This window comes from Heterocephalus glaber, unplaced genomic scaffold (assembly GCF_053883595.1).
Source record: "Heterocephalus glaber isolate CG9 unplaced genomic scaffold, H.glaber_assembly_v1.0 deba00000331, whole genome shotgun sequence".
NCBI classification, from domain to species: Eukaryota; Metazoa; Chordata; class Mammalia; order Rodentia; family Bathyergidae; genus Heterocephalus; species Heterocephalus glaber.
In genome coordinates, this window is record NW_028258142.1 from 56,368,379 (window position 1) to 56,378,602 (window position 10,224).

The following is a 10,224-nucleotide window of genomic DNA, read 5'->3' on the forward strand; positions in this document are numbered from 1 at the left end:
GGTTTTCTCATGACTCCTCAACAATTCTTGGTTCACTTGGAACCTGGAAACGTTAAGACCCAGAACAACAATTAGCAAGTTAATGAAGACATTAATTTCCATTCATTAGGAAAGTGGTGCAGGATCCTGGACAGAGAGCTTTGCTGCTTAGAGCTTTTGCTGCCATGGTGAACATGCTGCTTGGAAAGCAATGACTGAGAGTCTGAGATGCCAAGCCGAGCGGGAAGCAGGAGAAGCTGAGGGGCTGGCAAAGCATTGGGGTTCTGAGCCTGCTGAACAGGGGTCCCAGAAAACCCCAGTTCTCTGGGGCAGAGGGTGCTGCTACCTAGGGGCGGGTGGGTTCCAGTTAGAGGGAGTGCAAGGCTCTTGGTCAGTCAGGGCTGCTGCATGTTTATTTGTCTGAGCCGAGTGCACACAGTGGTCCCTGACATTCTCTCTTCTTCCTGTTTCACTCTGGCCTGTGTTTTCCAGGCCCCTGCTGTGGTAGATAAGCAGCTGTCCACACTTGTCTTCCTTCCAAACAGCTGAAAATCTGCTTCTGCATTTCCAAAATTTAAAAGCAACACATAGTCCTTCCTTTTTTCTGAATTTTATCAAACTACAAATGTCCAAAGGGATATGTATTAAAATTTGTATAGTGGCCCTCACTGCTTGGTAGATATCTGGGTAACTTTTACTTTGAGCTTCATAAATTCCTTTTGGTTTTCAAATGAGCATGAATAATTTTTATTGTGAAAAGAGCTGGGGCTTTTTTGTTTGTTTTTGGTACCAGGGATCGAACTCGGTAACTTGCGCTTGCAAGGCAGCTGGCGGAAACACTGAGCTAAATCCCCGGCCCCAAAGAGCTGTTTTTAAAAGTATGTATTCTTAAGCTTACTAGAAAATCTGGATAATACATCACTGCTGTGTGACCTGCTTTTTTCCCTAAGTATTTTATGTTTGGATGCATGTTTACTTGTCTATAGGCATGGAGGAGACCAGATAATGAGGATGGAGGCCTAACTGACCTTCTCTGCGAGCACAAAAGAGAGAAGCACCAAGCTGTGCCTCCTTTGGCAACGTGCAGGCATGCTAGCACGCTGCAAGTTCCAGGAAAGTCAGTGCAGCTGAGCTCTGGATGTTTACCTGGGCACACGCTGCAGATAACAAGAGGCAGATGAATCTTCTATTATCTAATTGTTCATCTAAGTGAATAAAAGCAAGGTGAGACAACCGCTCAGAGCTCTTTGACCACTAGAGGCAAAGAGCTCCCAGCCTCCTCCTTCCAAATTATCTTTGTGTCTTGTGTCTTTCATCCTTGTCCACCCCCTGGTTGGAGATAAACTTGTGGGCTGATTCCTACATAGGCATGTCTGTATATAAAAAGTGCTAAGAATAACATAGAGTGATTGTCTTACACTGTGGGTGATTTCTGCTTTTTCTGCTGTTGGCATTGTTTGAATTTGAAAATGAGCATGATTATCGTCTTAGATTTTTTTCTTGTTGCTGACCCTCAAAGTTAAACGGGGAATGGTTTATTTGACTCAGTTCAGAGGGGTTTCAGTCCATAATTGGCTGGCTCCAAGGCAGGGTGGCACATGCCAGAGGGGCAACAGTTCCTGGTGGACCAAAGGTAGCAAAAGCAATGAGGGGCCTTAATAGCGTCTTTCTGCCTCTTACCTTATTCAGACTATTTAGGGCAGGTAGCACTCATACCCTTAATCCTAGTGCCCTTGGGCCTAGCACTGTACCATGAATCAATCACACACTGCAGATCCAGCCACCTCCGAAAAAGCCTGTGACCACATAAGGCTTTGGGGGGACGTCTAGACACCAACTATAACATCTTCACCAACAGAAAAACATTTTAGGTTGAAGGGGTGAAAATTATACCTTTCTGGCATACTGACCATTTAAATTAGAGTCAAATGGAAATGTCCATTTTTTTTTTTTTTTTTTTTTTTTTTGCTACCAGGGATCGAACTTGGGACCTTACACTTGTGAGGCAGACAGCAGAAACACTGAGCTAAATCCCCAGCCCTGACCATTAAAATTAAAGGTAACTCCAGCTTGGCCTTGCGCGTGGGCAGACCAGGCGCGGGCCAAATGTGCCCTGCTCAGTCTGTCTTGCTCCGCCCACTTGTGACCAGGAGACCGAACTGCTACTTGGATCCACACTACAGAGGCAAAGGGGGGCATAAAGGCCATTGTCCTTAGCTGCAGAAGCGAGCAACAGAGAAAGGGCCTCTCTCAGGCTCCCTGATGAAAACTGAAGCCCACTGGGAAAGTGAAGAGAATCTCTGCAATAAAGACACACCAGACCACCATGCTTGGTAAGTTGGAGAGATCATCACCTCCCATCGGAACCTGGACTATCTTCAGGGGAAGGGCAGCTGGAACCTGCAATAGAACCTTGTAGAGTTCAACCCTACAGGAGGACAGGGAGCTCAACTTGGGACTTGCAGCCAGAAATCTCCCTGAATCTCATGAGTCTGTGACTGGCTTGCTGAGACTCATTGACTTATAACTGGACACTGCTGCCCACCTTGTCTATAGTGACAGCAGAGACATACCCTGAAGTAGGCCCTTCATTTTTATCTTTTATTTGTTATTTTCAAAATTACTGCTGTTTTTTTGCTCTTATTTTTATTTTTTTTCTTTGCTACTCTTTTAAAATTTTTGACTTTTCTCTTTTTTCTTTCTTTTCTCTTTTCTTTCTCTCTCTGCCTCACTCCCTTGCTGTCCCACATTGTTCTTCAGCTCCCTTTGTGTTCCTGTTCTGCCCCTAATTTGTATTTCTTCTTTATCTTTCTTTTCTTCTCTTTCCTTCTCTTGCCTGTGCTCTCTGGCCTCACTGCTAACCTTCCCCTATCCTTCTACTTACCCATTCCTCCCTCCCCAACTCCTTCTAACTCCCCATCCCGAAGGGTAGAGTTGCTATATTGAAGAGTTTATTCACTATAAATATATGTTGGGTTGGTCCTTGATTTTGATTTAATTCACACAGTTAAAGGTGATAGATTAATAACTACCATTAATTGTCATTTTCTAAGAGGTACTTGATGCTATTGTGTTGCAGATTGTATCACTTGGGCTAAGGTGTTGTGATTGATCTAATCAGTTGTCCTTCCTGGTATAATGAAAATGAGACAGCCTCAGAGCCATTAGAGACTCAAAACCTAAAGACCAGCTATATCTGGAAGACACCTCTGAGAAGCAAACATTCCATAAGTGTTCTTGATACATCAACAAAGATATTTACAATAAGCAACTTCAAATTATCAACCCAGGAATTAAACCAAGGATAATACCAGAAACAAAAATGAGAAGACATTTAAGTAAGGCACAAACTCAGACTTCCACCCCACAAAAGGCAAATTCTGGGGGAAACGAGGTGGAAAAGTGTGATAATCAATCACCTGGACACCCTGAACTGATAGCACAGGAAGTAACAAAACAGATGAATGAGGCTCTAGAAAAATTCAAAACAGAAATAATTTCCCAGATAACTACAGAGATGGTGAGCAGAGTGAAAGACATGATTAGAGGCTCTAAAACAGAAAGAGATTAAAAAAAAAAATAGATGAACTCAGAAACATGCCGGAAGCCATGAATGCCCAGCATAAGAGAGAAATGGAAACCATGATTGCCCGACATAAGAAAGAAATGGAATCCATGAAACAGATTCAAATAGATATTCAGGAGATTGAAAACTCCACTGAAAGCATGCAGAGGAGATTAAGGGAATCTGAAGATAGAATATCAGATATAGAAGACAGGATTGTGGTTAAGGACCATGAAAACAGAGATCTCTTCAAAATAGTAAGGGACCACGAGAAATCAATCCAGCAGCTGCTAGATCATGCAAAGAAGAATAACATAAGACTGATAGACCACAAAAAAACAGGAGAAAGTACAATTGACATAAAAAACTGTTCACAGAAGTAATAGTAGAAAACTTCCCAGACAGAGGTGGAGAATTGGACATACAGATAATTGAGGCATATAGAACTCCAACTAGCCATGATCAAAAAAATTCCACACATAGACATATAATAGTCAAGATTCCAGAAACCCAACAGAAGAACAAAATCCTACAGGTAGTTAGAGAAAAGAAACAAATCACCTACAAAGGAAAGCCCATAAGAATCATGGCAGACTTCTCAACACAAACCCTCAAATCAAGGAGAGCCTGGAGTGAAGTATTTCAAGCCCTAAAAGAAAATAACTTCCAACCTAGACTGTTGTATCCTGCAAAATTATCTTTCAAAATCGATGGGGAAATTAGATACTTCCACAACAAAGGACACCTGAGAAATTTCATGAACACCAAACCAGCACTCCAAACAATTCTAAGCAATATCCTAGAAAAAGGCAATGAAGGTCACAACTCCATGAGGCCCAACAGAGGGAAGCCACCAGGCAAGGTAAGACACTAAAGGGAAAGAGGGAAAAAATAATAAATAAAAGAGCCAACAACAGCAAAACATCATGACAAGGATGAGTCAATATCTATCAATTATAACTCTCAATGTTAATGACCTCAATTCACCAATCAAAAGAAATAGACTGACAAGGGCCGGGGATTTAGCTCAGTGGTTTCTCTGCCTGCTGTGCAAGCGCAAGGACCTGAGTTCAATCCCTGATACAAAAAAAAAAAAAAAAAAGAAATGGACTGACAGAATGGATTAACAAGCAAAATCCAGCAATATGCTGTGTACAAGAAACACACCTAACTGAAAAAGAAACACATAGACTGAAAGTAAAAGGATGGAAAACAGTTCTCCACATGACAGGAACCCAGAAGAAAGCAGGGGTAGCAATCTTAGTTGCAGACAAAGTAGATTTCAAACCAAAACTAATTAAGAGAGACAAAGATGGTCACTACATCCTTGTGAAGGGGACAATCCAAGAGGAAGAGATCACAATCCTAAATATATATGCACCAAATATGAATGCCCCCAACTATACAAAACAAATATTAATGGACATGAAAAACCAAATAAGCACTAATGCAGTTGTAGTGGGGGACTTCAATATCCCGCTATCACAAATAGACAGATCATCTAGGCAAAAAACAATGAAATTCTAGAACTGAACCAAGCTATTGAACAAATGGACTTAATAGATGTTTACAGAGTGTTCCACCCCCACAAAATCAGAACACGCATTCTTTTCAGCTGCATACAGGTCATTCTCCAAAATAGACCACATGCTAGCTCATTGGACATGTCTAAGTAAATGTAAAAGAATTGAAGTTACCCCCTGTATATTATCAGACCATAGTGCAATAAAATTGGAGATAAGTAACATAAGAAACCGCAAAACTCCCACAAACACATGGAAATTGAATATCGCCCTCCTGAACAACCAATGGGTCACAGAGGAAATTAAAGAAGAAATTAGACAGTTTCTACAAGTAAATGATAATGCCAGTACAACATACAGGAATCTATGGGACACAATGAAACCAGTTCATAATTCATAGCAGTGAATTCATAGCAGTGAATGCCCATATTAGGAAAACGGAGAGAACTCAGATAAATAACCTAATGGAGAACCTCAAACTCCTAGAACAAGAAGAGCATAACAAACCCAAAGCTCATACAAGAGAGGAAATTATAAAGATCAGAGCAGAAATCAGTGCAATGAAGACTAAGAGAAAGATACAAAACATTAATGAATCAAAGAGTTGGTTTTTTAAAAGAATAAATAAAATCAATAAACCTTTAGCCAACCTTATCAAAAAAAGGAAAGAAAAGGCTCAAATCCATGCAATTAAGAATTAAAAAGGAGGGCCGGGATTTAGCTCAGTGGTTTCGCTGCCTGCTGCACAAGCACAAGGACCCGAGTTCGATCCCCAGTACCAAAAAAAGAACAAAAAAGGTGAAGTCACAACAGACCCAGCAGAAATCCAGAGGATCATCAATACCTACTTTGAGAACCTGTACTCTAATAAAATGGAAAACACAGAAGACATGGACAGATTCCTAGATACATACGAATTGACAAAGTTAAGTGAAGAAGATATAGAAATTCTAAATAACGCAATTACAATGAGTGAAATTGAAAATGTAATAAAAAATTTACCAACAAAGAAAACCCCAGGTGCTGATGGCTTCACTTCTGAATTCTACAAGGCATTTAAAGAACTATGGCCATTACTCTTTAAACTCATCAAGGAAATTGAAAGGGAAGCAAGGCTCCCAAATTCATTCGTGGAAGCAAGTGTTACTTTGATTCCAAAACCAGGGAAAGGCCCAACCGAAAAAGAGAACTACAGGCCAATCACCCTAATGAACATAGATGCAAAAATCCTCTACAAGATATTGGCAAACAGAATACAGAGGGTCATCAAGAAGATCATAGACCCTGACCAAGTTGGATTTATCCCAGGGATGCAAGGATGGTTCAACATTCATAAATCAATAAATATAATGCAGAGTCAAGGACAAAAACCATGTGATAACCTCAATAGATGGAGAAAAGGCATTTGACAAAATCCAACACCCATTCATGATAAAAACACTACAGAAAATTGGACTAGAAGGTCTTTATCTGAACCTGATTAAGGCTATCTATGAAAAACCAACAGCTAACATTATACTAATGGTCAAAAACTGAAAACTTTCATGCTAAAATCAGGAACAAGACAAGGATGCCCACTATCACCACTCCTGTTCAGTATAGTTCTAGAAACATTAGCCACAGCAATTAGAAAAGAGAAAGAAATAAAAGGAATAAAGATAGGAAAGGAAGAAGTTAAACTCATTATTTGCTGATGATATGCTACTTTACATAGAAGACCCAAAAAACTCTGCCAAAAGACTTCTAGACCTAGTTGAAAGACAGACAGTAGAGTAGCTGGATATAAGGTCAACACTCAAAAAACAATAGCCTTATACACAAATAGCAGACTCACTGAGAGAGAAATTTGGGAAAGAATTCCTTTTACAATAGCATCCAAAAAAGTGAAATATCTAGGAATCAATCTAACAAAGGAAGCAAAAGACCTCTACACCGAAAACTACAGCACTCTGAAAAAGGAGATCGAGGAGGATATAAGAAAATGGAAAGACATCCCTTGTTCCTGGGTAGGAAGAACAAATATAGTGGAAATGGCCATACTTCCAAAACTACTATATAGATTTAATGCAATGCTGATTGAAATTCCAACAATATACTTCACAGAACTAGAGAAAACAATCCAAAAATTTATTTGGAACCAGAAGAGACCTAGAATAGCAAAAGCAATTCTAGGCAGCAGAGACATGGCCGGGGGTATCACAATCCCCAACTTGAAACTATACTACAAAGCTACTATGATAAAAATAGCATAGTACTGGCAAACAGACCTGAGGCTAAGTGGAATAGATTATACATGATATTCAACTAAGGGGCTGCTAAATACCCAGCAGTGCAGGTTCAAGAGCCTTGGCATAGAACGCGAGGGACCATGTGTGTGTGTGTTCTATTAAGCTCCCGTCTGCACTATCAATATGGGATTCATGTGGACTTTGAAAGACTATTGCTGACCCTGGGTATCTGCTCAGCATGCCTGATTGGATTGTTTTAAAGACAATCTCAAAGATCTAAGGTTATGAAATAATTTGGTTTGAAAAAAATTTCCTGCGTGAAAGATGCCCTACCTACACCAGAAGAAAACAATGTCCCAACCTCTAGGTGAAAAGCGAAGGCCCCAAGGAGTCTGCACAGACCTCGGGAAAATAACTCATCTTTGTGAAGACTAACATGTCTTTAAGCCTTCCCTCATAGTTCAGTCGCTTCTTCATGACTTACTAGTCTGTGACCAATCCAGTGTATATGTAACTGGCTCTACTTCTTTGGATTTTCATTTTCTTAGAAATGTTTCTGTGCCATGTAAAACTTGTATGACCATGAAAGGCTTTCTCCTGTTCACCTATCCTATGTCAATTTAATTTGGGGCGATTTTTTTTGTTTTGTTTTGTTTTTAGGTTTTTGAGACAAGATCTTGATATGTAGTCTAGGCTGGCCTCAAATTCTCAGTGATCCTCCTGCCTCAGCCTCCTGTGTGTTGGGATTACAGGCACATGCCACCACGCTTGGCTTTCAACTTAATTCTTGGACTCTGCTGGGGCCCTAAGAGGATGAAGTTTTTCTGTTGGTACCAGGGTAACTGAAGATACAGAAAAGCCAAGTGTGGTGGCTTTAATCCCAGTACTCAGGAGGCTGAGGCAGAAGGCTCTCTTCCTGGGCTCTTCAGGATTAACCATCCCAGCCCAAGCCCCCTCCTTGCCTTACAGGTTTTCATGACATAACTCTTGGGCCAGCTCAGAATATAAGGGTATCGGCCCTGATCACCTTGAGTTCAAGGCCAGCCTGGACTATATAGTGAGATCCTGTCTCAAAAAACAACAAAAATTTTTTAGTAAGTAAACTAAGATTAATATCAAAGTCCTGAATCTCCTGAATCTAGATTGACAATAACTGGGTAGTAAATTCCACAGTAGCTAATCTGACCTCAAGGTTAGCTCCACATGGTCTGTATTCTTCCAGACTGTCAGAAAAAAAACCCAACCCCTCAGTCCAAAATCCAACTTTATTTCTGTTTTAAAAACCCTGCTGCCAGGTATAATGGTGCACAACTGTAAACCCAGCATTCTGGAAGCTGAGACAGGAGTTTGAGGTCAGCCTGGGCTACATAGTAAATTCAAGGTCAGCCTGAACTACATAGTGATAACTTGTCTCAAAAATTTAAAAAATTGGGCAAGGGATTTAGCTCAGTGGCCCTGAGCCTGCCTCACAAGCACAAGGTCCTGAGTTCGATCCCCAGGACCAAAAAATAAAAAATTTAAACCTTGCTTAATAGTATTTTAGAATCCATGCAAGCTCCTGATGACATCATTTTAATAATTCTGTGTACCTAACAGTCACCATGTGCTTTCTTCCTACTTTTCAGCGTACTGAAGTGGCTCCCCTGCACAGTTCCAGTAGTTCCCCATTCTCCATGCTTCCTCACCAGTCACAAGCAATGTTCCCAGGACCTCGTCTGAAAATTTCCCAAATACCTTAGATACTTTCTTATACCAGTAAAACTCCTAAACCAGTTGAAGCAGGAGGTAACTTTCCCCCAACCCTTGGCCAACAGCCTTGGATTTTGGGTTTGTCTGCTCGGGCTGCCATAACCACGTGGGTGACGTAAACAACAGCATCTCTTCCCACAGTTCTGGAGGCTGGCAGATCAGGGCCAGCATGGTTGGTATCTGACAAGGCTTCTCCTCAGGTGAGTGCAGAGGACACCTCCTCCATGCCCTCACGTGGCTTTTGTGTGCTCCCACGGGAACAGAGGGTGACTCCTCTTCTACAAGGGCACGTCCTGTCCTATCTGAGAGATTGAGCCCCGCCCTCTGACCTTGCTTAGCCTCTCCCCCTCCTTCCAAGGCCGATTTGCAAATCCTGGCACAGGACCCGGGAAGCCTTTAGCATACACACTTCGAGCTTCAATTGCCTGGCCAGTGTTTTAGCTTTTGAGTACCCTACAACTCCAAAAAGGTTAAACAGATGAGTAGCTCTATTATTTACTTTGTAACATTACACCAATATTTCAATAACGGATATGTTTGAATTTAACTTTTCAAACCCTTTTGGATGTTTTCCATACTTTTCCTAAATCTTGCCATTTGGGACCTTACCAAAATATTGTTCTTAGGGTTTTGTCTCAAGTATTCTGCTTGACTGTGTTCTATGCTGGAAACCATGAGATTAAAAATGAGCCTGGTGCTCTGGCACACACCTGTGACCCTGGCACTCAGGAGGCTGAGGCAGGAGGATCGCTGAGAGTTTGAGGCCAGCCTGGGCTACATAGTGAGTTCAAGGCAAGCCTGAACTACATAGCACGACCTTGTCTTTAAAAACCAAGCAAACAAACAAAAACATGCTGCTAGGGAGCAAAATTGGCAGGGATGCATGCCACTCTATATCAGTGGTTTTTCAAGGAGTACCAAGGAGTTTTACTTCAACATTTCTAAATTTCTAAGAATACGATTTTTTTTTAGATGAAGGAAACTGGCAATGAATTATCTTGTTGAAATAAAAATTTCTAGTAATCCTTATGTGGATTTATTTTATAACTAGTCATTAATATCAGCTAAAATATTCCTATTTCCATATTTTATATATATACTATTAGATTCTCTAGCAAACCAACATTTTTCATTTTCTTTTTCCACTATGTGAAAAATCTATTTTTTGACCTATAAGAGG